We start from the raw sequence: 25263 nt of genomic DNA on the forward strand, positions 1-25263 counted from the left end.
CCCTTGGAGCCCTGAGAAGTTCTCTCAGAGGAAGCCATCCTCCTCCCATGAATCCAAGAGGGACTGCTTAAAGATTGTTGTCTTCTACTTACAGGAATACCAGCAACCAATTGCCATTGAGTCAACTCGGACTCATGGAGAGCCCAAGTGTGGTAGAGAAGTCCGGTCCCTAGAATTTTCCATGGCTGGGGTGGGTTTTTTTCCAGAGGCATAGCACCAGGCCCTTCTTGGAAGGCACCTCTGGGTGAACTCAAACCTTTAACCCGTAGTTCGCAGCCTAGCTCATGAACAATACCATCCAAGGACGGTACAGTTACTTGGTAATGGTCACCTGCAGTAGATGAACCGAGGTCAAGTAACTGCCTGAGAAACATCAACCAGAGGAAAGCAGAGTGAACCCCAGGGTTCTTGGGAAGAGGGCCAGAGAGAGAAAAAGGAGAAAACAGCTTTCCCGGGACATCAGAAAGGAAAGGACTCCACTTTGTGGATGCCATAGAACAATCCCAAGCCAAGCATGGGTGAGAAACAGACCCCACCCAAACCCAGCGGGCTGGATTCTGTCGCCAAGTGTTGAACACCAGACATGGATATGACAGAGCCGCTAGTCGTCCGTGGAAAGAAACTGTTTGCCCATTGTCTGGTAGTTTTGTAGCATTTGAACAACCAGGCCTCTGCTGCCTCTTCTGGCCTGAAATATAATTGCAGCCATAACCGCCCAGCGTTTCAATGGGTAGAACTCCCTGGGGAGGGCTTACTACCCAAATCATTTGGGAGATCCTTTTAGGATTGTCCAGGAGATCTTTCTTTGGCTGTGTCTATAATATGAACGATGGTGTCTTTGTTTTAAAAAAAGAAAGTTTTTATTGTAAGGTGGGTTAAGGTTTACAGAGAAAATCAGCTTTGCACGTAACAATTTATACACGTTTTGTTATGTGACATTGATGACAATCTCCTGCAATGTAATATCACTCATGCCATTGAAACTCTGCTTCCTGTTTTCATTCATCCTTCTCCCCTAACCTTGCCTGCCTTTTGAATTTGGCCTTGGGCAAATACTGCCTATTTGCTTTTGAATGGTTGATGGTTCTGAGGAATGTGTGCTCCTCAGTGCTATGATTCATTTTGGTGTAGTTGTTCTTATCAGGTGCCATTGAGCCAGTTGCAACCCACATTGACCCTATGCCAAACAGACAGAAACACTACCTAGCCCTGAATAATTCTCCTAATTGTTCCCAAGCTTGAGCCCCTTGTTTCAGTCACTGTCAATCCATCTCCTTAAGGGGCTTCCTCTCTTTCACTGTCCCTCTACTTCACCTGGCATGATGTCCTTCTCCAGGGACTAGTCTCTCTTAAGAACATGACCAAAGTATGTGAGAGGAAGTCTCACCATCCTTGCCTTTAAGGAGCCCTCTGACCATACTTCTTCTAAGACAGATCTGTTTGTTCCCTTGGCAGTCCATGTTACTTTCAATATTCTTCACCAGCACCACAATTCAGACATATCAATTCTTCTTCAGCCTTACTTATTCAATGTCTGACTTTCACATACTTATGAGGCAATTTAAATTACTATGGCTTGGGTAAGGTGCACCTTAGTCCTCAAAGTAACATCCTTGCTTTTTAGCACTCTACAGACGTATTGTGCACCAAATGTATCCATATGGAATGCGTCATTTGATCTCATGATTGCAGCTTCCAAGAGCATTGATTATAGACCTCATCAAGACAAAAAATCCGTGACAACTTCAACAAATAACACCAAGTAAAAAAAACAACAAACTTCTCCATTTATCATGGTACCTATTGATCAAGTTGTGAGGATGTGTGTCTTCTTGACATTGAGTTGTAAACCATACTGAGGGCTGCAATCTTTTCTCATAAGGTTCACTTTATAAACCTGTCTATTTTTCAGGGGGTTGAATTCAGTTCCAGACCTGAAGGGTGATGAAGGACCATAGTAGTGGGGATCTCACTAGTCTATCTAACCAATAAACCTCATCTTTTACCATTATTATTATTACTATTGGTAGTAGTAGTATGACTTTCAGTTTTCTTACACATTACTCCCCACTCTATCTAGGACCATGTACCATGATCCCTTTCAGAGCAGCTGTTTGTCATAGGCAGGCACCATTTAGTTCTTCTGACCTTAGCATCATAGAGGCTGAGGTACGCATAGTCCATTACTGATTTGGACTAATTGTTGCCAGGCATCTTGAGCTTCTTCAATGTTATTCGCTCCAGACAGGGTGCAATAGTTTATTGTGCCAGCCTGGCCGATAAACACAAGTAGGATTAATCAAAGGACAGAGGGATAAATGGCTTCGTGAGCCTCGCCTTGCTTGTTCTATGCCTCAATTTAAAGGGGTACACTACCTGTGGGATGCCTAGCTTGTGGACTCTGTCGCTGTAAGTTGAGGTCCATTTAATCCCACAGGATTGGAATGTTCGTCTCTGGAGCTGGGGACCGACAGTTGGTGACAGTTGGTGACTTGCCTTGCTGTTTGCTGCCTGGGTATATATAGCCCAGCTCTCTCTACAGAAAGGGACTGGCAACTGGCGGCTCTCAAGCCTTAAAGGACTGCTAGTGTCTCACTGTTTTATAATTTAACTGTTAGTTTCTTGTGTTATCTATCTGTAATTAATTTAGTGGTTCATTTCTTGTATTGCATATCTAGCTTTAAAAATATATTTATATATAATTACTAGCAATATGGTTTTGTCTCTCTAGAGAACCCTGTCCAACACATAGGGTGAGACCAAGAACCGACTTTTAGTTTGCTACTCACTAGCTTTTGAAGACCCCAGTCACTTCCCTGATGGATATAGAACATTGTCTTTGTGAGCTAGTTTGTACCAATTGATCTTGAGGTCTCTCAGAGCTATGTTCCTGATCCCCGATATTTAGGACACGCTCCCTCAAGGGGTTTTGTTCTAGCTAAGACATTTCCTAACTATGCCTCCTGGATGCACTATTATATTCATGGTCATATTTGTAGTATATGCTAATATGTATATAGAACTATTCTCTGGCAAACCTATATTTATTCATGGGGCTATTCCCATTCCCCTTCCCACAACTGCTCAGATTTTGTGGTTTTTCTATCTATTTATCTCTCTAGCTATCCTTGTATGTTATTGTTATTATTGGAGTATTTATCTCTGTTGCCTTTAATGCTTGTAGTCTACTGAGAAAGGATAGTGTTTTGATGTTCCAAATGTTTCCCCATTTTCTGGGTTACATGACGCAAACCAATAGAAGAAGAGAAAAGAAAAAAATTTAACCCAAGTAATAACACCAACAATAAAACCAATTTAGTCTTTTGGTTAAGAATTAGTCAGACTTTCCCACTCCTAGGCTAACCCTTGAAAGAAAATGAATGAGATAAAAGACCATAGGGAGGAAGAAAGGAGAGTGGGAGGCAAGGGAATAAAGAAAGAATGTGGCAGGGTTGTGGGAACAATTAATGTGGACCTTCTTTGATGTGTATTAAAAATAATATTGACTGGATTTTTCAATACTCACCAAAAATTATTTATATCAATCAAGACAACCTCACTACCCTGGAATCAATTCTGACATATAGCAACCCTTTGGACAGAGTATAGAACTGCCCCTGTGGGTTTCCAAGGCTGTAAATCTTTACAGGAGTAGAAAATCTCATCTTTCTCCTGTGGAGTGGGGGTGGGGGGAGTTTCAAACTTCTGATGTTGCAGTTAGAAGTGCAACTCATAATCTACCTCACCAACAGGGCTCCTCCTTTCATCATTAATCTAGACTGTTTGACCTTCTTGGCTTACTGGGTTTGGTTTTCTCGCTTTGGAAGACATGGTACCAAAATACACACCATTTCCTAGCCCCCAAAAAATCAAAAGTAAGCAAAACAAAACAGGAAAAACTAGCAACCCAATCCAAACTAACTAACCTATTTAGCCATATAGATAAAGGATACTTGTAGCCAACCTCTGTTTTGGGGGCAATAGGGATGGTTGGGGACTGTGGTTAACAGGCACGTGTCAGCTCATCCACAGGGGACATTCAAATTCTAGCTCCAGACTGTTGTTGCCTTGGGGAAATGCAAGGATTTTAAGGCCTGATTTTCTGTTTGTAACTGAGATGCTGAGAATATAAAATTCGATGTGAAATCGTCAACTTTTCAAATATTGGATCACATTAGTTAAAACCACTTTTCAGGCTGCTCATCATCATACTAGCACATCATTAGGCTAAAATCATATCAAAGACGTCTGGTTTGTCCCCTGTGCCCTTTAAGGACAACTGAAACATAAGGACGGGAATGGGACATTCATTCTTCCTCTAGACCCTCACCCTTTGCCTCCATCGGCTGGTGTTCATAGAAGAGGCAGACGGTTTTGTTCAACTTCAGCATAATCAGAGTCCTGAGAGTTAAACACAATACATATATAATTTCATACTAGTCGTTTTAATATTAGCCCAAACAAAACCAACAAAAACCCAACCCATTGCTCTTATGTTGGTTCTGGTTCCCGAGGACCCCCTGGGTGCCAGGGAGAAACTACACATCACAGGATTCTCAAGCCTGTGGGCTTCTAGAAGCAGGCCATTAGTTATTTCTTATGAGGGGTGCAGCTGCCCACCTCTTGATACGTTGAGTCCTTAACCATTTGTGCCACCCAGGGTCTCCCAGTCTTCGTATGTGACCCCCAAATTCCTTGACAGGTTACCTATAGGAAGGTAGAGTCTATGCCCTTTCCCCTTAAATTGGGATGTTCCATGACCTCTGTGACCAATAGATTATGGAGAAGATGACACTGTGACATCTAGTTTGGGCAACCCCCTTCCCTCCCACAAAGTGCTTCACAGCTTCTGAAAAATCCCTTCAAAGACTTCTTCTTGAGTGCTCACCCTTAGAATGTCCAGCCTCCACGTGCTACCTCTCAGGACACTTCTCAGCACCCGGACACTATGCTGAAAGAAGCCTGAGCCGCCTGGAAAGGCCACGTGGAGACACTCCAACCAACAACCCAGCTAAGCACCCAGCTTCAGCTTCCAGCCCTCTGAGTGCACATGTAGGCACTGGAGTCACCAGAGGCCCCTGCCCCAGCTCCCATGTGACTGCCAACTCATGGGAGACTCCAAGCACCACCCAGTGGCCTCCCAGCAACCACACGATGATGGTCCTTGTTTGAAGCCACTGCGTTTGGGGAGGGGGCGTTTCTTGCCCAGCCACAGGGATGAGAACCTGCATCTCAACAACATGCAGGTGGGTGAGGGGGCCATCTCTCGAGCAAGGCAGCCTCCCTTCTTGTCAACTCCTGGGGATTTTTGTTGTTCTTGCCACTGCTGCCCCAATTCCCCAGGAGCTAGAGGAAGGCAGGCAGCAGGCCTCAGGTTGCCAGGAGGCAGGAGCCTCTGTGGGATGCAGTTACAATGGGAGACATAACCTTAAAGGCAGGAGCCTGACTTTACCTTTGCCTCCTGGAGATTTGGGATGCAGTACACCTGTCAAATCCCATCTTCTGTCCAACCCTGATCATATGTCTGTCTTATGTTTGCACACAGGACGCAAACTTGTGAACACCCAAAGAACAGGGTCTGGCGCCAAGAAACCAGCGCCACAAGGAACTGATGTTTCTCCAGCAATGGGGAGGGGTGGGATGAGAGGAAGAAAGGAGTACAAATCACTGGATCAAAACAAGGTGGGGAAAGGAAGGAGCAAAGGAGAGAGTGAAGGAGGGAAACTGGGAGGCTGAAGGGAAAAGGCAGGGAAGGAAAGGAGAAAGGTGGCGGTGGGGAGAGAGGAGCGAAGAAGAAATGGAGGAGTTTGGGAGGGAAGATGGAAAGTGAAGGCAGGCAGGAAGACGTGAGCAAAGGGAGGGAAGGAAGAAAAGAGAAAGAGAAGGGCAAGAAGAAAGGAAGGTAGGGAAGAAAGGAAGAAAACGAGAAACCTAATGTCAATGGCACCCTCTATGTTTTTATTTCCTGTTTTTCTGAGGTAGCCTCTTCAGCAGAAGCAAATGGGCTGAATTGCCTCAAACTCCACCTAGGTAGAAAGCACAGGTTTCATTTCGCCAGGGCCTGTGAAAATGTTTGAAGTGAGCAGCATTAACACGGAGACAGCGATTACCCCACGTGGCTGTTGCGCTCTGATGATACCAAGGCAACGGGAATGGGGGCTCATTATTTCACCAGGTGACAAAAAAATAGTATTTTGACGTTTAACCCTGAACGTGAGGAAGGAGGGCGTGGGGGAGGAATCAGGGGCTCTTTGTGGAGTCTCCTCTTGCCATTGTGATGCCCCTTGGCCTGTCAACAACCTGAGGTCCTGCACGCTGCCAGTGAGGGGCTTGGCTGCCAGCCCTAGCCCAGCATTTCTTATCAGATTTACTGTGACAAGTGATGGGAGAAAAGCAAGATGCTGTTAACAGCGCATCCGTTCAGACCCTGCTCTTTAGAAATTTGGATTGATATTTTGTCAGAGAGAAGTAGCACTGATGTTAATCTTTGCACTACCCTTGGAAAAAAATCATTCATAATCTTATAACAATAATCCATAGCATTTGTGGAGCTGTGAGAACCAAGGGATGGTCAGAAGCATTTTTAGACAGATGTCTCATTTCATCTTCAAAGCAACCCAGTGAGGAATAAGAAAAGTTGGCTTATGACTTCCCTTTTGGAAAGTGAATCTTTGGAAGCACAGAGAGGTCCAGGTTTGCCCAAGGTCGCATAGTCAATAAGTTAGAGAGCCTGGATTTGAACCTGAGCGGTCTGCTGCCAGAGGTACTTTTCTTGCTCGTGTTTATTAAGGCAACTTGGAGCTCTGGCAAGGATTCAGATAGAATTGAGGATCATTTTTTTTAACAATTTATTAGGGGCTCATACAACTCTAAAGTCATGACCCTAGGACCACACAGTGAGGAAGTGGGAAGGAGAGATTTGGACCCAGGCTGCAGAGCCCATGCCTTGGGTGCCTACAGCTGCCATGTAGGACACAGAAAAGCATGGAGCAGACTCGGCGTAAGACATTTGGGAGTTGGGAGGACTGTAGCATGAATGTATGTGCTATGACTTCATGAGAGTAGCTGCTACTCAGATCCAGAAGAGAATACAAGCCTTTTGCAAAAATTATTTTTGCCAAGAGAGGGTGGAAAACTGCATCTTGTGCGAAATCCCCCCAACCTGCACATGTGCATAGCTATTTCAGAAGGTTCCAAACAATGTGTGCTGTGCGGCAAACCAAACTGAGCTCAGGGGGAGCTGGTCTGTGGGTTATGTTAGCCAGAAAGTGAGCAGTTTGAACTCACCAGCCACCACTCCAAGGGAGAAAGAGGAGGCTTTCTGCTCCCATGGACTTACAGCCTTCGAAGAGGCAGGGAGCATTTCCATGCATCCTATGATTAGGATCTCAGAGGGTGAGGGTGGAGTTGGTTGAGACCTGTCTTCAGGGCATTTCCCAGAAGGGCTTCCTGCAGTGGCTCTGCCATCAGGAATGTCTGATGACCTTGAGGGCAGCAAAGTCCTAAACACACTCGGGCAGTGGTTCTCAACCTTCCTAATACAGGTCCTCTTGTTGTGGTGATGCCCCCCTCCCCCAACCATTAAATGATTTTCTTGCTACTTCATCACTGTAATTTTGCTACAGTTATGAATTGGGTGAGCCCTGTGAAAGGGTCATATGACTCCCAAAGGGGTCGCAACCCACAGGTTGAGAACCACTGCACTAAGTGTTCCCCTCCCAGACAGCCCTACCAGTGTCTGGTGTGCATAGTTCTGTGAGGTGAGAGAAATGGACTTAGTGTCTGCTTCTGGTGACAGTTGATGTGGGTGGGCTTTCTCCCTATGTCAAATCCCTCTCAAGCCATTTGTCACCACAACAGAGGGAGCCATGCACAAAAAAGCAAGAAGAGGATGCAGCACAGCAGGACAGCAAGCAGAACAAAGATTGAATAAGTACAATTCACTTCAATCATGAATCAGGTGCCCTTGAGATGTGAGGAAGACCCCAGTCTAGTGACATTAGATCAGGTTTAGGGATTGAGTGAAGCGACCCCTCTTGGCTCCCCTCAGCCCCTATTTTGCTTTCCCATTGACCCTGACCCTTGCATCGTGATTGGTCCTTATTCCAGCATGATGGTTGGTTTCATAACCACGGCATATGGGAATGTGTTAGTCGATAGGTTATACAGGCACAGCCTCTGGAATGGGTAAGTGAGGAGGCGATTTGGGCTCGCTCATGCAGACCTCTAGTTGTCCTTGACATGCCTGGTAGAATGGATCATGTGAAGTGATTTGAGATCGGCGTTGAGATCTGATAGGTCATGCAGACTTCTAGCTGTTCCTGGCAGTACCCTATTTTAAGGAAACAGAATGTTTGGCGTTTAAGTCGTATTTGAGCTTAAATTTTGAGCAATAGGCTGTGGCTCACAGTGAGAGTCTATGTGGAGACCCTACATCCATTTTGAGGGGCCACAGATTCAGCCACCATTGAGTTCTTTCTTACTGCTGACTGGCAGTGGAAAGCTTGTCCCTCAAGCAGTGTGCTTGCATCCACTCCCCGGGCCACACTCAACGATATACGGTAGTGTGCACATCCCAATGAAGGTCCCGCTCATGCTCTCACAGGCCCTCCTGAAACTCCATGAATTGATCTGTCTTCAGTCACAATTTTGTGACAAAGTTGTTTGTTTTCTATGTCTTATTTAAGTTTTCAGGAGCCCAGGTGGTAATGCTGGATAGTGTTGGACTATTAAGAGCAAGGTCGCTGGTTCAAAGCCACTAGTCATTCCACAGGAGAAAGATGAGGTTATTGCTTCCTGTAAAGGTAGCAACTTCAGGATCCCTACACAGAGTCACTATGAGTCAGAGTCAGCAGGACAGAATGGGTGTCATTTTATTTAAGTCACTGTGGCTGTGGGTCCTTCCGACACCATTGTGGCCTCATGCGGATGCTCTCCTTCATCCAGAACAGCAGTTTGTGCCTTTTTCTTGTGTAAAACTTAGCAAAGGAGTTCCTAATAAAATATAGTTGGATTGGGAGTCTTTTCCCCCTCTAAACAAAGTAAATACAAAAATAGAAACGAGACTATGGTGCCAATAACCAGTTGGAGAGTTGAGAGAGCTGAACTCTCAATCCTGATAGAAACCCATTGTGACTGAGCACCTGCTCAAGGTCATCCACAGCCTATGAGGTTGAGCCTATGTGTTGGGGAGTAATTGTGTACATAAAGTTAACCATTTCTCTTTCTAAAGATTCTGTCTAAAGCTTACTTTAAATAATAAGTTTTCCCCTGGGCTAGGTAAAGTTCAGGGAGTTTAACCCCCTAGTATCCACCCCCTCTCAGCATTCATCATGTTAGGCCAGAGGAGGCAAATCACACCCACTACCCAGGGAGCACTGCTTCCAAAAGCACATTGCCTGTGCCGGGGCAGAGGGGAGGTACCCGGACCAGAAATGCTGACAGAGTGGAACCAGAGAGCTCAGCCCCCAGCTTCCCGAGGGAGCAGCTGTGATGGTTCACTTCTGGATGAATATGTTTAAGCAAAGGCCAAGGGCATGACTTGGGCAGCACGAAAAGCAGATGTGCAGAGGTTGTTCACTGCATTCCAGAAGTTCACACACTCTCCGGAGGCTCCTTGGCTCAATGGCAGGAAGTCATTGGTGGCTTCCACCTTCAATCCCAAAAGGTCACTGCCGTCCAGTGGATTCCAACCACAGTGACCCTGTATGGAGTTTTCAAGACTGTAAATGTTCATGGGAGCCAGCAGTCTCATTGTCCCCCTTGGGACAGGGAGCTAGCAGCCCGTTTTGCCACCAGGGCTCCTTCCTCTCTAATTCTGGATCCAGTCCCTCTGAATATCCTGCCCTGCCCTTGTCTAGGCTTCTAAAATGCGTTCCACGCTGCTTATGTTAGTCTGGGTGCATTCGAGAAACAAATCCACAGAAACACGTATGTATAAGAGAGTTGTATGTAAAGGGTGAGTGCACATCAAGAAAACATGCTCACATGTGCTTATGCACCCGCTTTGTCTTCAGCGATCATGTTGGTGTAGGCTGGTGTGCTTTTTCCATGTGGACTTTGTTGTTTCTTATCTACATGGCCCCCTGTTTATCTTCCAGCCTTTAAGACCCCAGACGCTATATGCTTTGATAGCCGGGCACCATGGTGCTTAACTACTACACCACCAGGGTTCATTAGCATGTGACTTATCTCCTGTCATTCACACTAGATGCTCAAAATAGCAGGAGACCAGGTTTCTCCTTTGTGGCCACACCAGGTACTAACAGAACCAAGAACAGAGACACAGTTATATATCTTGACTATCATTTGCATATTATATGCCAGGAATCCCTAGGAAGTGTCTTGGAATTGTTCTACTCTGGTTCAAATTTCACACACCCTCCCAGTTTCCATACTGACTCTGCCAAACCCCTAGTAACTGATTTGCACCTCCTATCAACTTGGAGAAAACACCCTAGGCATGATATAGAAGTGGACATGCTTGGTACCCAGAAAACCTGTTCAGTGTTTTGAGGGCGGCTCAGCAAACAAAATGGGCACAGTGATTAAGCATTCAGCTGCTAACACAACACTCAACTCTGTAGTGGTTCTGCAAGAGAAGGATATGGTAGTTGACCCCCCCAAAAGAGTTACAAACTTGGAAACCCTACAGGTATTTGTATAGGGTCGCTATGTGTTCCAATTGAGATGATTGTCATAGGTTGGGTTTGGTTCAACCCGTCTTACTGAGGAGACTCCTTCTTTACACGCAATCAGTTACTTTAGAGGAAAAAGACATGCCTGTCCCAGAACAATCCAAGGACTGGTAAAGGCAACACCCACAAAGACACTCCCTCTGCCTGCCTAACTCTAAAATGCTGCCCATAAAACACTCTGCCTGGTAATATCTGGGCAGCACACTGGGAAGGTGCAGCAAATGTGTGTTGAATGTATGAGGCCATTTCGTAGTTTGGTTGCACGATCAGGGTGTCTGTCATAAAGCCCATCTCTTTGACTCCACCTCTCAGCAGAGATGAACACAAGCTTCCCGTTTTTTGCTCGGCAATGTCCTTGTCAAATAAAAGTTCCTTGTAGATCAGTAACTTGCCACAGAGCAAAAGATATGGGAAGAGGCTCATCTTTCTCCTGGCTATGAAATAGAATGGCAAGCCCCTCCCTTCAACACACACACACACGCACGCACACACACACACGCGCACACACACACCCCTGCCTTACAACTACATTCGGTTGATTAGCAAACAAAGCTCTACAACCCAACTATGTGTTTTTCTTCTCCAGAGGAATGACGGACTTATATACCCTGCATTGTCTTTTTTTTAATGGAATTGCCCCAGTTCTCCTCACCTTTCCTTAGATAGTGCAGTGAACTATTAGATGACTGCAGGTATTGAAAACTAGTATTGATTTCCAGTTTGTGTCACCTTTGGCTTTTAGCACCCTCCACTTCTCTAGTAAGCTTTCCATTGCTTTGGGGAAATTTTCTCTCTCTGAATTTATTATGTGAGGGTGGTAGTGTAATAATCAATGTGCCTATGGAGGACTATCCTTCATGACCTAAACTCATTAAGGGGCAGTGCCTGATGGAGCATCAGGTTGGAGGAAGGCCTATTAACAACCTGCATTATACAGATGACACAATTTTGCTGAAAATGAGAAGGACTTGATTCACGTGCTGATGAAGATGAAGGATTAAAGCCTTCAGTTTGGATTATGACTCAATGTAAAGAAAGCCCAGACCCTTACAACTGGACCTATTGATAACATCATGATAAATGGAGGAAAGATCGAAATTGTCAAGGATTTTGTCTTGCTTGAATCCACAATCAATTCTCATGGAAGCAGCAGAGAAGAGAACAAATGACACATTTCACTAGTCAAATCTGCTACACGAGACCTCTTTAAAGTGTTGAAAAGCAAGAGATTACTTTGAGGACTGGGGCGGGTTGACCCAGGCCATGGTATTTTCAACTGTCTCATATTCATGTGAAAGTTGAAACCTGAATAAGGAAGACCAAAGAAGAATAGATATATTTGATTAGTAGTGATGTAAAAGAGTAATGAATGTACCATGGACTGCCAAAAGAACAAACCCATCTAACTTGGATGAAGTACAGCCAGAATGTTCCTCAGGGCAAGGATAATGAGACTTCGCCTTAACTTTGACATGTTGTCCGGAGAGATCAGTCCCTGGAGCAGGACATCGTGTTCTGGAAAGTAGAGGGGCAATGAAAAGAGGAAGGCCCTCAACAAATGGGATTGACACAGTGGCTGCAACAATGGGCTCAAACTTAAGAACAACGGTGAGAATGGTACAGGACCGGGCAGTGTATGATTATGTTGTATGTATGGTCACAATGAATCCAAACCCTCCCTATGACACTGAACAACAACAACAACAACAACAACAACCTGACTGAATCCTCTAGGAGGACTCTTGAATGTGAGAAAAATGGAACGAAGCCAGAGGAAGGATTGGAGGATGTCTTAAGTTCCTGTCTTAATCTCCTTAACCAAAAATTATCCAACAAGTCAGTAGCCTTAAAACACTTTTCCCCCTGCTTTGGAGCTTACAGGTTCAAATTTGGGGTGCGACTCTAGGTCAGGGTCCTTCTTTGTGGATACCAGAAAGTTCCTTGGCATTCCTCTCTATCTTTCTCCCCGTACTGTGTGTTACTGGGTCTATCCTGGCCTTTAACTCAGAAGTGTTTAGGTTTAGGCTCAAGCCTATTCTCATATGGCCTCATTTTTTTTTAACATTTTATTAGGACTCATACAACTCTTATCACAATCCATACATATACATATATCAATTGTATAAAGCACATCTGTACATTCTTTGCCCTAATCATTTTCTTTTTTTTACATTTTATTAGGGGCTCATACAACTCTTATCACAATCCATACATATACATACATCAATTATATAAAGCACATCCGCACATTCCCTGCCCCAATCATTCTCAAAGCATTTGCTCTCCACTTATGCACTTTGCATCAGGTCCTCTTTTTTTTTTCCCCTCTCTCCCCGCTCCCCCCTCCCTCATGTACCCTTGGTAATTTATACATTGTTATTTTGTCATATCTTGCTCTATCCCGAGTCTCCCTTCCCCCCCTTCTCTGCTGTCCATCTCCCAGGGAGGAGGTCACATGTGGATCCTCGTAATCAGTTCCCCCTTTCCAACCCACTCACCCTCCACTCTCCCAGCATCGCCCCTCACACCTTTGGTCCTGAAGGTATCATCCACCCTGGATTCCCTGTGCCTCCAGCCCCCATATGCACCAGTGTACAACCTCTGCCCTATCCAGCCCTGCAAGGTAGAATTTGGATCATGGTAGTTGGGGGGAGGAAGCATACAGGATCTGGGGGAAAGCTGTGTTCTTCATCGGTACTACCTCGCACCCTGACTGACCCATCTCCTCTTCTAAACCCCTCTATGAAGGGATCTCCAGTGGCCATACGGCCTCATTTATATTACAAAAGAACTCCCTTCTTTTCAAACAGGATCATGTCCACCAAGGTTCAAATTTCTCACATATTTTGAGGGGGCTACAGATCAATCCATAATGGTTCTTTTGGGTAGCTGTAACAAATGGCTACCAATCGAGTGACTTAAACAGCAGGCATTTGTTCTCTCACTTTTCTGAAGGACAATGGGTTAAAATTAAGGTGTGGGCAAGATTCATTCCTTCTGAGAACTCTGAAGGAGAATCAAAGTAGCCTCTCTCTGCTTCCGGTCACTGCTGCTAATCCTTGATATTTCTTGGCTTATAGATGCACTGATCCAATCTCTGCCAGTGTCTTCACACGGGGTCTCTGTGTGCCCACTCCTCTTCTTATAAGAACACACCAATCAGTGCATGTAGTATCCATCTGAAATCTAAACCCAGAAAGATGGAGCTCTTGAAATACTTATCTAAGCACATCTGCCAAGACCTCCTCTCCAAGTAAGGCCATAGCCTCAGGTCCCATGTGAACATGAATGGGTGTGTGTGAATGTGATTTAATGTACTACAGAGGGCACGCTTTGGCCTCAGGAGGAGTGTTTCGCCATTACCTGCTTCACAGCCCTGAGATTGCCCAGGCATTTGCCACATTTTCTTGTCTTCCCAACATTTATCCACCATTAGGCCTTTTTCCCTAAGTTAGTCAAGCGTCAGTTTCTGTCACTTGTGATCATGACCCTCCCTCCCGCCCAGGTCACAAATTTAAAGTGACACAGGCAGTTTCTTTAATGGGCACTATGTTATCCTGACTAGCAAGCATTGCTAAGGAGGGAGGATGAATCAGGGAGAACCCGCTTGCTTCATCTAGCTTCGGGGCAGTCCACAGAGGATTGATCCCTGAGCCACTAACGAATTTTGCAACTGTCACAGAACAATGCAAATAAGTAAGATCCACATCTGCTGAACACCATCATGAGGTCAAACTGTGTGTAAATAAATGCCTGTTTCAAAGAGTGAGTAAATCCTAAGGTAAGGAGTGACAGGGCTTTGTTGGCATAAACCCAGCAAGGCATTATGGGTCAGATATTAATGAACTCATGCTCCTGGGCCTCACAGAGCCCCAGCTCAACTGCTTCAGCTTGTTGACAAACTGAACTCAGGGTACCCGGAGAGAGCACTACCATTTTGATGAACAAGGTTGGTTGGGGATGATGCTTCCTAACTTGCATTTTAATATAAATTTGATGCTTCATCTGAGCAATGTGGAAAGAGCATTCAGATAAAAGAGAGGGACAAACATCAAGTGACCAGAGGATGAAACTTCTATCTAATCTGTGCCCACTGGAATTGCTTCTTGGGAAGGTATTTTTTGGGGGTGTGGGGTTGTTCCCCTACCCTGCTCCAAGCATTCCTCCTCATGCCCACCCCCACCCCAGCATACATCCTACTTGGAGAATGTCTCTGAATAATGAAGTTTTAATAAATGAAGCTTTAATGAGCCTGATAGTCTGCCTAAGACCCCTTCAAACTGTAGTCTTTCATTTGTATTCTTCCATCCTTTTTGAAGAAATGAACCTGATGGCAGGTAGTATGTTTCCTTTCCAGGATGAGCTGATAGAGCCTCTCGCTGCTGCAGTGGGAGGTGAAACATTAAAAGGCCCTCTGTGGCCATGAGACATGCCCACTCTCCAAGAGACACTGGGCAGGTTTTCTGAAGCTCCTCAGAATTGACTAGTGGCCCTGGTCCACCCATCTCAACCAAGCCAGTCTTCATTTGCACTGCATGCCCTCTCTGAGCTCCAACTGCATGCTTCATTTGAGGATGACAAAGCCTCTATTGTCTGAGAAGATGCGCAGACATATGAACTAATCAATGCTCCCCCTGTCCCCGGGGAGTGTGAAATTCTCCCATCATGACCCACCAGCTTCCCTGGAAATTCCTGTCTTAACTCAGGCACTTAATATCAATGGTGTCTCTGCTTCCTTCCTTCTTGCACACCCCCCAGGCATTAACTGTCATCCTTCCTCTCCCTAAAATATACTTTGAATCTATTCACTTCATGCCATCCCTACTGCCCCAAGGTGTGTCTTGCATTGACTATGAAACTAGATTCTGTATCCATTTTCCAGGGCTGTCAAAACAAAGCATCGTAAATCAGGTGGCTTTTAAGAACAGTCCACCACCTGTCTATCAGTTCGTGGTGCAGTGGTAGCTAGAGTGCTGCTGTGAAATTGGAAGCTGTGCCACCGATATGACAAACCCCAGAAGGGTCAGCAATGATGGGCAGGCTTCAGTGGAACCTCGAGCCCTGTGGTGCTCAACCTTCCTTTAATACAATTCCTCATGTTGTGGTGACCCCCAACCATAAAATCATTTTCCTTGCTACTTCATAACTGTAATGTTGCTATTGCCATGAATCAGGTGACTCGTGTTAAAAGGTCGCTGGACCCCAAAAGGGGTCACAACCCACAGATTGAGAACCACTGCTCTAGCCTAAGGCAGACTAGGAAGAAAGACCTGGTGATCTACTTCCAAATATTAACAAATGAAAGCCTTATGGGTCACAACAAAATATGGTCCTATAGAGTGCTGGAAGATGAGCCACTGACCTGCACACAACAGCTACAAAAATAGACTCAAACACACCAACAAAGGCCTGCTGAACTCCAAAGCCCTAACAAACCCACTGCCCTCAAGTCCATGCCAACTCATAGCGGCCCTATAGGACAGGGGCGAACTGTGTATTAGTCTGGGTATGCTAGAGGAAAATCGAGGGAGACGCATGTGTATGAGAGAGAGTTGGTGGTTTTTAAAAATCATTTCCCTATTATTTAATCATTATATTAGGGATTCATACAACTCTTATCACAATCCATCCATCCATCCATCCATTATAAGGCACATTTATACATTCATTGCCCTCATCATTGTCAAAACATTTGCTCTCCACATAAGCCCCTGGCACCTGCTCCTCATTTTTCTCCTCCCTTCCTACTCCCCCCTCCTTAGGAACCCTTGATAATTTTATTGGGGGCTCATACAACTCTTATCACAGTCATTCCATCCATCCATCCATCCATCCATCCATCCATCCATCCATCCATCCATACATCATCCATCCACCCATTGTGTGTCAAGTACATTTGTACATGTGTTGCCCTCATCCTTCTCAAAATATTTGCTTTCTACTTGAGCCCTTCGTATCAGCTCCTCATTTCCCCACTACCATCCTCCTCCCCCTCCCTCATAAATCCTTGGTAATATATAAATTATTTTGTCATATCTTACAGGTCAAACATCTCACTTCCCCCACTTTTCTGTTGTCTGTCCCCCAGGGCAGAGATTTTATGTAGATCCTTGTAATCGATTCACCCTTTCTACCCCACCTTCCCTCCACCCTCCTGGTATTGCCACTCTCACCACTGGTCCTGAAGGGATCATCTGTCGTGGATTCCCTGTGTTTCCAGCTCCTCTCTGTACCAGAGTACATGTTCTGGTCTAATTCTACCTTATAAATCCAGAGAGAGAGTTTTATATCAAACAGTAATTGTACATTAAGCAAACGTCCCAGCCCAGTGCACATCAAATCCATAAGTCTGATATTAGCCCATATGTCTGATACCAATCTATAAATTCCTTTTCAGACCCATAAAACATGTGCAGTGATGCTGAATGCAGGATACTCACAGGCCAATGGGTGGAAAGTCTTGTGGATCCAGTGGCATTGTAAGCATCTCAGTGCTGGCAGCGATCTCTCTGAGGCTTCTTTGGCTTCAGAGGTCTGGTCGCATCCATTTGGCTTGCCTTCTGCAATGTCTCCCAAGGAGTAGCAGAGAGAGAGAGAGAGCGAGAGGTGTCTTCCACCTCCAAGGAGGAAGTACCAGATTTCTCAGAGTTCTCAGAAGGAGGCTATGCCCACATAAAAGTCTCACTGACTTTCTCCAGATTGGCAGCCTAAACTCCACGCCTACACTCCTAATCCTTAACTTGACACAAGATTAGGTGACTACCACAGGCTCCTAATCCATAACAAGCCCATTTATTTTTTTCCTGCATACCGACACCAATCCAATACCCAAAGCTTTACCCAATGGGTGGAGATCTACTTCTAAAACATGAATATAGAAAAATCGCTTTCGCTTGAAGGCTCTCAAGGAAATGCTCACTGAAAACTCCATTCCTATTATCTCACCTCCCCCAAATTAGTCTTCTTCTGGGCTTTCAGTCACACCAAGATCTCTCCTGCCCCAAGGCCTTTACATGCACTGTCACCTCTTCCAAGCCCTGAAGTGCCAAGTTCAAAGTTCCAGTTAATCTCCCTGATCCTGAATTTTAAGAACTGTGTGTGTGGGAGGGAAGGGGTTGGGCTGTTTGTTGAACTGCTGGGTTTTGGAGCCATTTGTCATGCAACCTCATTTTGTCAATGACTGGTTAATTAATGCAGCATTCATTTGCCCTTCTTCCACTCACAGCACATGGCTTGTATCTTTGGGATCACTCTTCCACCATGCTCCATCTCCATGCTTCTGCTGGCATTGACCCAATCTGCCAGCTCCAGGCCTGGCTAGTCAGGGCATGACTTTCCTCTGTCCAAAGGGACTGGGTCAGACTCAGTATGAGACTCATGCTAGGTTAATGATATCTAACCCTAAAAAATGCCCCAGAAACAATTGCCCCATTGCCAATGAGTCCATTTTGAATCATAGAAGGTCCCTGTGGGGTTTCTCAGACTGTAAATATTTATGTGAGCAGAAAGTTCCATCTTTTTCCCTATGAGGTAGCTGGTAGGGTAGCACTGCCAACCTTGCAGTTAGCAATCCAATGCTTACCTGATAGTACCACCAATGATTAGAAAGGAAAAGAGCCTCTCTCTAATAGAATTCCTGAGCTTCTAGATAAAACTACAGCTGTCATCAGGAAGCCTGCGTGAAACTCAAAAGGAAACAGCTCTGAAAGGAAAAGGTTCAAACTCTGATGGTCTCAACTGAGTGCCAGAACCCAGCTATTCCTGATGCTCTGTCTCCAGACTTACAAATTCCATAAACCTACCCATTAATTCCTTCTCCTGCTCCTTCCCTTCTCACGCCCCAAGGTACTTTGACTTAGCTTTGAAGGCACTCACAACTTCACGGGTTCTGCCTTGCACAGGTGTCTGCTTGCTTCCAGTTCAGTCCTGACATTGTCCCTATCTTTAGCCATGTTAGGCTTGCGTCCTAGAGCTTTCCTTTGCTTGTCTCCCTATTGCTCTTGTCCTATGAAGTCTGTGGCTTTATCTTTAAGTCTAAGTCCTGCCCTTTCGTTTTCGTAGAAATCTGTCTCTGTATCTTGGCTCATGGCAGGTTGTGTCCTTCAAAGATGACTGTCCTAATGTTGCACATCGCACATTCTCTTGTTACAAGATGAATTTGTGTTCATTTTTCCAGAAACAGGGCCTGCTTTCCCTCTTCCTTGCATCTTGGCAGGCCTTTGACTATGGCAGAAGTGTTGCTCTGTGACTTCCACCTGGTCGTATTGGGTTGTTCACCATTGGGACCCTGTCAGGATGTTGCAAGGAAGACCAAGCCAAATGAAAATGTCACATATAGGGTTCTTCTTGAGCTCCAACCAATAGAAGTATCAGTCGTGTGAGGGAGTGAGTCTTAAGAGAGCTGCAGCCTCTGTCCTTTGAGCTACCCCAGCTAATGCTTGATGAAGCCAAAACTAGTGTCCTCGCTGAGCTCTGCCCAGATTGCAGATTTGTGAGCAAAATTGATATTATCATTACTTTAAGATGTTATTTGTGGGGATACTTTCTGTTAGCAGCAGATTATCAGAATACTGCCTAATCAGACTGCATTGCCAGTTTTACTCTCTCTCTCTCCATATATAGATATAGATATCCTCCACTCATCTGTCAGTTGGTTGTACTATAATGGTTTGTGTATTGTTATGGTGCTGGAAGCTCTGTTCCCAGAATTTCAAATACCAGCAGGATTGCCCATGGTGGACAGGTTTCAGTGAAGCTTCTAGACTAAGACAGACAAGGAAGAGGGGCCTGCTAGTCCACTTCCAAAAATTACTGAAAGAAAACCTTATGGATCACAAGAGAACACTGACTGACTAATGTGTTTTGGACACACTATCAGGGGACAATTGCTAGAGGAAGACATCATATTTGATGAAATAGAGGGACATGGGAGATCCTTATTGAGGCACATTGACCTAATCGCTGCAACAATGGACTTCAACATTCAGGAATGTGTGACGATGGTGCAAGGTCAGACAGCACTCCATTCCATTTCATATAAGGTCTCCATGGATCACAGTAGACTTGATGGCACTCTCTATATGTTTGTCTTCAGTGACTTCCCAGAGGGCTGCTCTGCCTGGCAGCCTCTATTCTTCATGCTTCCAAATGGGGAGCACAACAGGTCCATAGTCACTGATATTCCCCTCAATCCCCAGGTCAAGTAAGGAGGCATGAAACTAACTATGTTGTTCTCTTTGCCTTGTCTCTCTTCCTTTTCCCCTCCTCCAACAGGGCTAGAGGGGGTAAATACTTACCTTGCAGTCTAGAAGAGAATTTCTTCCACACCAAAATCTTCTCCTTCCTCAAAAGGCACATACATGCTTTTCTCCTTGTTTTGAATTAAAATGGCAGATGGGATGGTAGGAAAGAAAATGAACTAGTCTAACAGAATGGCCAAACAGATTTACCTTCCACATAAGAATGCAAATAACTCCTCAATCTTGTTATAGAGTCATGATATGATGAGCTCCATCAAAGCAGAGTAGAACACCACGGAGGTCAGACCAGAAATACCATATTGAGTTGATTTTGTGTGAGAGATTCTAGTTGCTAATTATACTATTCATAACAGACAGATGGCAGGTATAGAAGCCCAGACTTAAAATGTCTTTATCTAATTGCCTGCCTAAATATATATTTGCAATATGGTCCTCAAAGGGAATACTTTCTTTACCTTAAATTCCATTTCTTTTTCCCCTTTTTTATGTAATTTTATTGAAGTATCATTGATGTATAATAAACCATAGTGTGTTTTGCTCTTTGAGGTTTTTAAAAAGAATCATTTTATTGGGGGCTCCTACAACTCTTATCACAATCTATACATACATCCACTGCGTACATTTGTTGCCATCATCATTCTCAAAACATTTGCTTTCTACTTGAGCCCTTGGTAGTAGCTCCTCATTTCCCCTCCTTCCCCCTTCCCCTCCCTCATGGACCCTTGATAATTTATAAATTATTATTCTGTCCTATCTTACACTGTCCGACATCTACCTTCACCCACTTTTTTGTTGTCCCTCCCTCATGGAGGAGGTTATATGTAGATCCTTGTAATCAGATCCCTCTTTCTACCCCACCTTTCCTCCATCCTCCTGTTATTGCTACTCTCAGCACTGGTCCTGAAGGGTTCATCTGTCCTGGTTTCCCTGTGTTTCCAGTTCCTATATGGACCAGTGTATATTCTCTGGTCTAGCCAGGTTTGTAAGGTAGAATTGGGATCATGATAGTGGGCGCGGTAGCATTTAGGAATGAGAGGAAAGTTATATGTTTCATCGTTGCTACACTGCATCCTGACTGGCTCATCTCCTCCCAGCGACCCTTCTGTAAGGGGTTGTCCAGTTGCCTACAGATAGATCTTGGATCCCCTAACTGTACCCCCCCTCATTCACAATGATATGATTTTTTTGTTCTTTGATGCCTGATACCTGATCCCTTCTACATCTTGTGATCACACAGGCTGGTGTGCTTCTTTCATGTGCGCTTTATTGCTTCTAAGCTAGATGGCCACTTGTGAACCTTCTAGTTTTTAAAACCCTAGACTCTTTATCTTTTGATAGCTAGGCTCCATAAGCTTTCTTCACCTCATTTGTTTATACACCCACTTTTTGTCTTGAGTGATTGTGTCGGGAAGGTGACCATCATGGAATACCAGTTCCTTAAATTCCATATCTATAGGCTTAAGTCTTACCCACAGGAAACCTATTTTTATTTTATCCCTGGAACAAAGTCTTGCAATAATTTTCTCTTTTTGGGTAAGTCCATCCTCAATCACTTATCCTTTAACATTTACAAGAATTTATCTGTAACCAACCCCATTTACATAGTCTCATTCATGCTATTTCCACAATAATTGCTAATAACCCTATTTTTTAGAATCGGCAGAAAGCATCAGTATCAATATCCCATTGCCACTGAGTTGATTTCAACTCATGGGTACCCTATAGGACAGAATAGTATTGCCTCATAGGTTTCCAAGGCTGACAAAAAATCTCTTTATTGTGAGTTGGGTGAAGGTTTACAGAATACATCCGTTTTCCATTTGACAGTTCACACATATTTTGCTTCATGATATTGACTGCAATCTGCTCAACGTAATATCACTTATCGCACTTCCTCCTTGTATTTCCTGTTTCCATTCCCCCTTCTTTCCTGACCCTTCTGAACTTTATCTTTGAATAAATTATATCCTTTTGATTCAAATAGTTGATTAGTGTTACTTTTTACCTTATAGATCTACCTATTGTTTGGCTGAAGATTGAGCCAAGGGAGTGAGTTCAGTTCCAGATCTGAAGGTGCCTAAGGACAACAGTCTTGTGGGTTCCAAGAATCTCTCTCTGAGCAATACCACTGAACATTTAAAATAAGTTTAAACTTTGTTGCACATATTTCTCCTATTCTATCCCAAAATTCCAAAGCAAACTCATTATCATTGTGTTGAAGCTGACTCATAGAGACCCTACAAGATAGAATAGAACTTCACCCTTTGATTTTTCCAAGGCTTAAATCTTTACCAGAGCAGACAAACTCATATTTCTCACATGGACCAACTGATAGGTTAGAACCACTTTCTTTGCGGTTAGGAGATCAATGAGGAGTCCACTCTGCCATTAGAGCTCGTTAAGAATGCGATCCAGGATCCCCTAATGCTATCCCTCTCAGATCAGTTGGTAGTGGTAATAAATGTAAATCTTAAGGGGGTCAGACTGCCACATCGTAACTCTTCCTTGGGGAAGATGGTGGGTTTGAACTGCTGATTGATTAGCCCTTAAGTGCTTAATTACTGCCTCACCAGGGTTCTCCTTAACATCAGAACAGTGGACACTTATTGGTTTATCTTACTGGTCTCTGTTCCCTAAAAATTGCACTTCATCCACAGGGTTTTCTTCCACAACACACAGCTGCTAGTGTTTTTGGTTTGTTTTTCCACATGACTTCACCTTCCTGGTCAAAGCTGATTTGTCCAGGGCTAAACACACAATGAAAACATAGCCATATTTGCACACTACAAAATTTGAAGTGAGACAGCAAGCTATTTGTTGAGTTTTTTGAATGACTGAAGTCTAAAAGGAAGTGTTATGATACAGGAAACAGTGAGTTTTGATGTCCAGGATCTATGCTGGGGACCCAGTTGGCACTCCGAGTGACTATTCAAAGGGATGGTATGAATTCTCCTCTTCCATGACCTACACATATAATAGATATAACCACTAAGTCCATGATTTGACAAATGTCTTGTGTGATTGAGTTTGGGTTCCCCATAGGATTAGATCCTGAGACAAAGGTTTTAATTAAGCCATTTTCTGGGGAGATATCAATAAGGAAATGGGAAATAGAAAAGGGAAAGAAGGCAGCCAATGAAAAGTACATTATCAAACAATTTAAAATTGTGAGCAACTGAAGGTTAATCTTACTGGAGACACTGTAGAAAATCCACTAGTTATTCTGCCCAGAATGTGAGGGAGTGTGGCTATTTGTCCAACAACTCCTATGGGTCATTGGTTAAGGGTTACTCCAGGAAGCAAGAATTAACTCCACAACCTCCTAAGCCATGCATGCTCAGGTACAGTGGTCTACAGAAACTAGAGAAAGCAAGAAGAGAGATGTGCTGGCCATTCGGAATTAGGCTAGCATGCCAAGTTGTCAGACATGTCAGGTTCTTGAACTATCATAACTTGAAAGTCATCATGATCCTGTGAGATATACCACTGGTATTTCAAACACAAGCATAGTTACCCGTGGTGGAAAATTTTCAGAAAAGCTTACAAGCTAAATAGACTAGAAAGAATAACCTGCCAATCTACATCTGAAAAAAATAGTGGTGTTTGTGGAGCACATTGATAGCAGTGGAATATTGTTTCATATAGTGCAGGATGATGAACCCCTCAAGTTGGAAGACACTCAAAATATAATTGGGGAAGAGCTGTCTCCTCAAAGTAGAGTTGACCTTAGTGATATAAAGTTTTCAGGACCTATATTTGTTGATGTGGCAATGACTCAAAATGAGAAGAAACAGCAGTACTGCAATAACCACTAACAAGAAGATGGGATGCATGAAATATGGATCTAGAAAAATTGGAAGCCATGAAAAAATGGAACACATAAAGATCAAACACTCTAGGTGTTATTGAACTGAAATAGACTGGTATTGGCCATTTTGAATGTCACAATAATATGGTTTACATACCAGAGTAACAAATTTGAAAGGAATGGATGACTTTCATGTTAAAAAAGAGAATGTTTCAACATCGATTCCAATGTTCACCATTGTTAGGTGTAGGATATATTACACCTACAAGGATGAATAATTAATAAAGTTATTATTCAAATTTACACACCAACCACTAATGCTAACAATAAAGCCATTGAGGATTTTTACCAACCTTTTCAGTCTGAAATTGATGAAACATGCAATCAAGATTACTGATGACTTGAATGCAAAAATTGGAAACTAAGGAGGAGGATCACTAGTTAGAAAATATGGCCATGGGGATGGAAGCCACATGGGAGATCTCATGATAGAATTTTCCAATAAGGATGGCTTATTGATTGAACATTTATTTTTCAGGGATGTAAACAGTAACCATAGACATGGATTATGTATATTGGATAGAAATACACAGGAATTAAATCAACTATATCTGTTGAAATAATCTACTATACATACTCGAGTATAACCCAAGGCAACTAATTTTACCCCCCAAAGCTGGGGTGCTTTTTCAGCATAAAAAATGTGCTGAAAAATCTCGGCTTATACTCAAGTATTTACGGTATAAAGAAGTTCAATATCATCAGTCACGAGACTGGAGACGAACTGTGGAACAAACCATCAATGGCAAATTCAACTCGAATTCCAACAAAATTAAAACAAGTCCCCAAGAGTCAAAGTATGAATTTGAGTATATCTCATCTAAATTAGAGGCTACTTCAAGAAGAAAGTTGACACATTGAACACAAATCACCTGAGATGATACGAGTTCTGCAATAATATCAAGAACATCATAAATAAAGAAATTCAAAGATAATTAAAAAGATAGAAACTAAAGAAAAGACAAAACGGATGTCACCTTGAATGTGGAGTAGCTGAAGCCAATGAAAGAAATGATGAAGTACGAAAAAGAGAGAGAGAAATATAGAAATAATTGATGAAGTAAAGATGCTGAATAAAGAAGCTGAACATAAAATTTCAAAGGGGAATTCAAAAAGATGGAATAAAGAATTATATTAAAAGGTGCAAAGACCTGGAATTAGGACAGCAAAAATGAAAAGCATGTGCATTTCACTAGCTGAAAAAATTGAAGAGAAATTCAAAATACAGAATTACACAGATAGCATCAAAAGAAGATGAAAGGGATTCACTGACCACATGAAGCCCAGGCTCCACAGCGCTGAGTCCAGAAGACCAAGGTAGCATAGGGTTCTCACTGCAGATTGCTCTGAAAGTGCTCACAGTAGTAGGCCCTGGATCAACTGGGGAAAATGTAGAACTCAAAATAAGAAGACTAACCTTAGGATATGATAGGCACTA

This window comes from Tenrec ecaudatus, unplaced genomic scaffold, assembly GCF_050624435.1.
Source record: "Tenrec ecaudatus isolate mTenEca1 unplaced genomic scaffold, mTenEca1.hap1 Scaffold_536, whole genome shotgun sequence".
In the NCBI taxonomy this organism is placed as follows: Eukaryota; Metazoa; Chordata; class Mammalia; order Afrosoricida; family Tenrecidae; genus Tenrec; species Tenrec ecaudatus.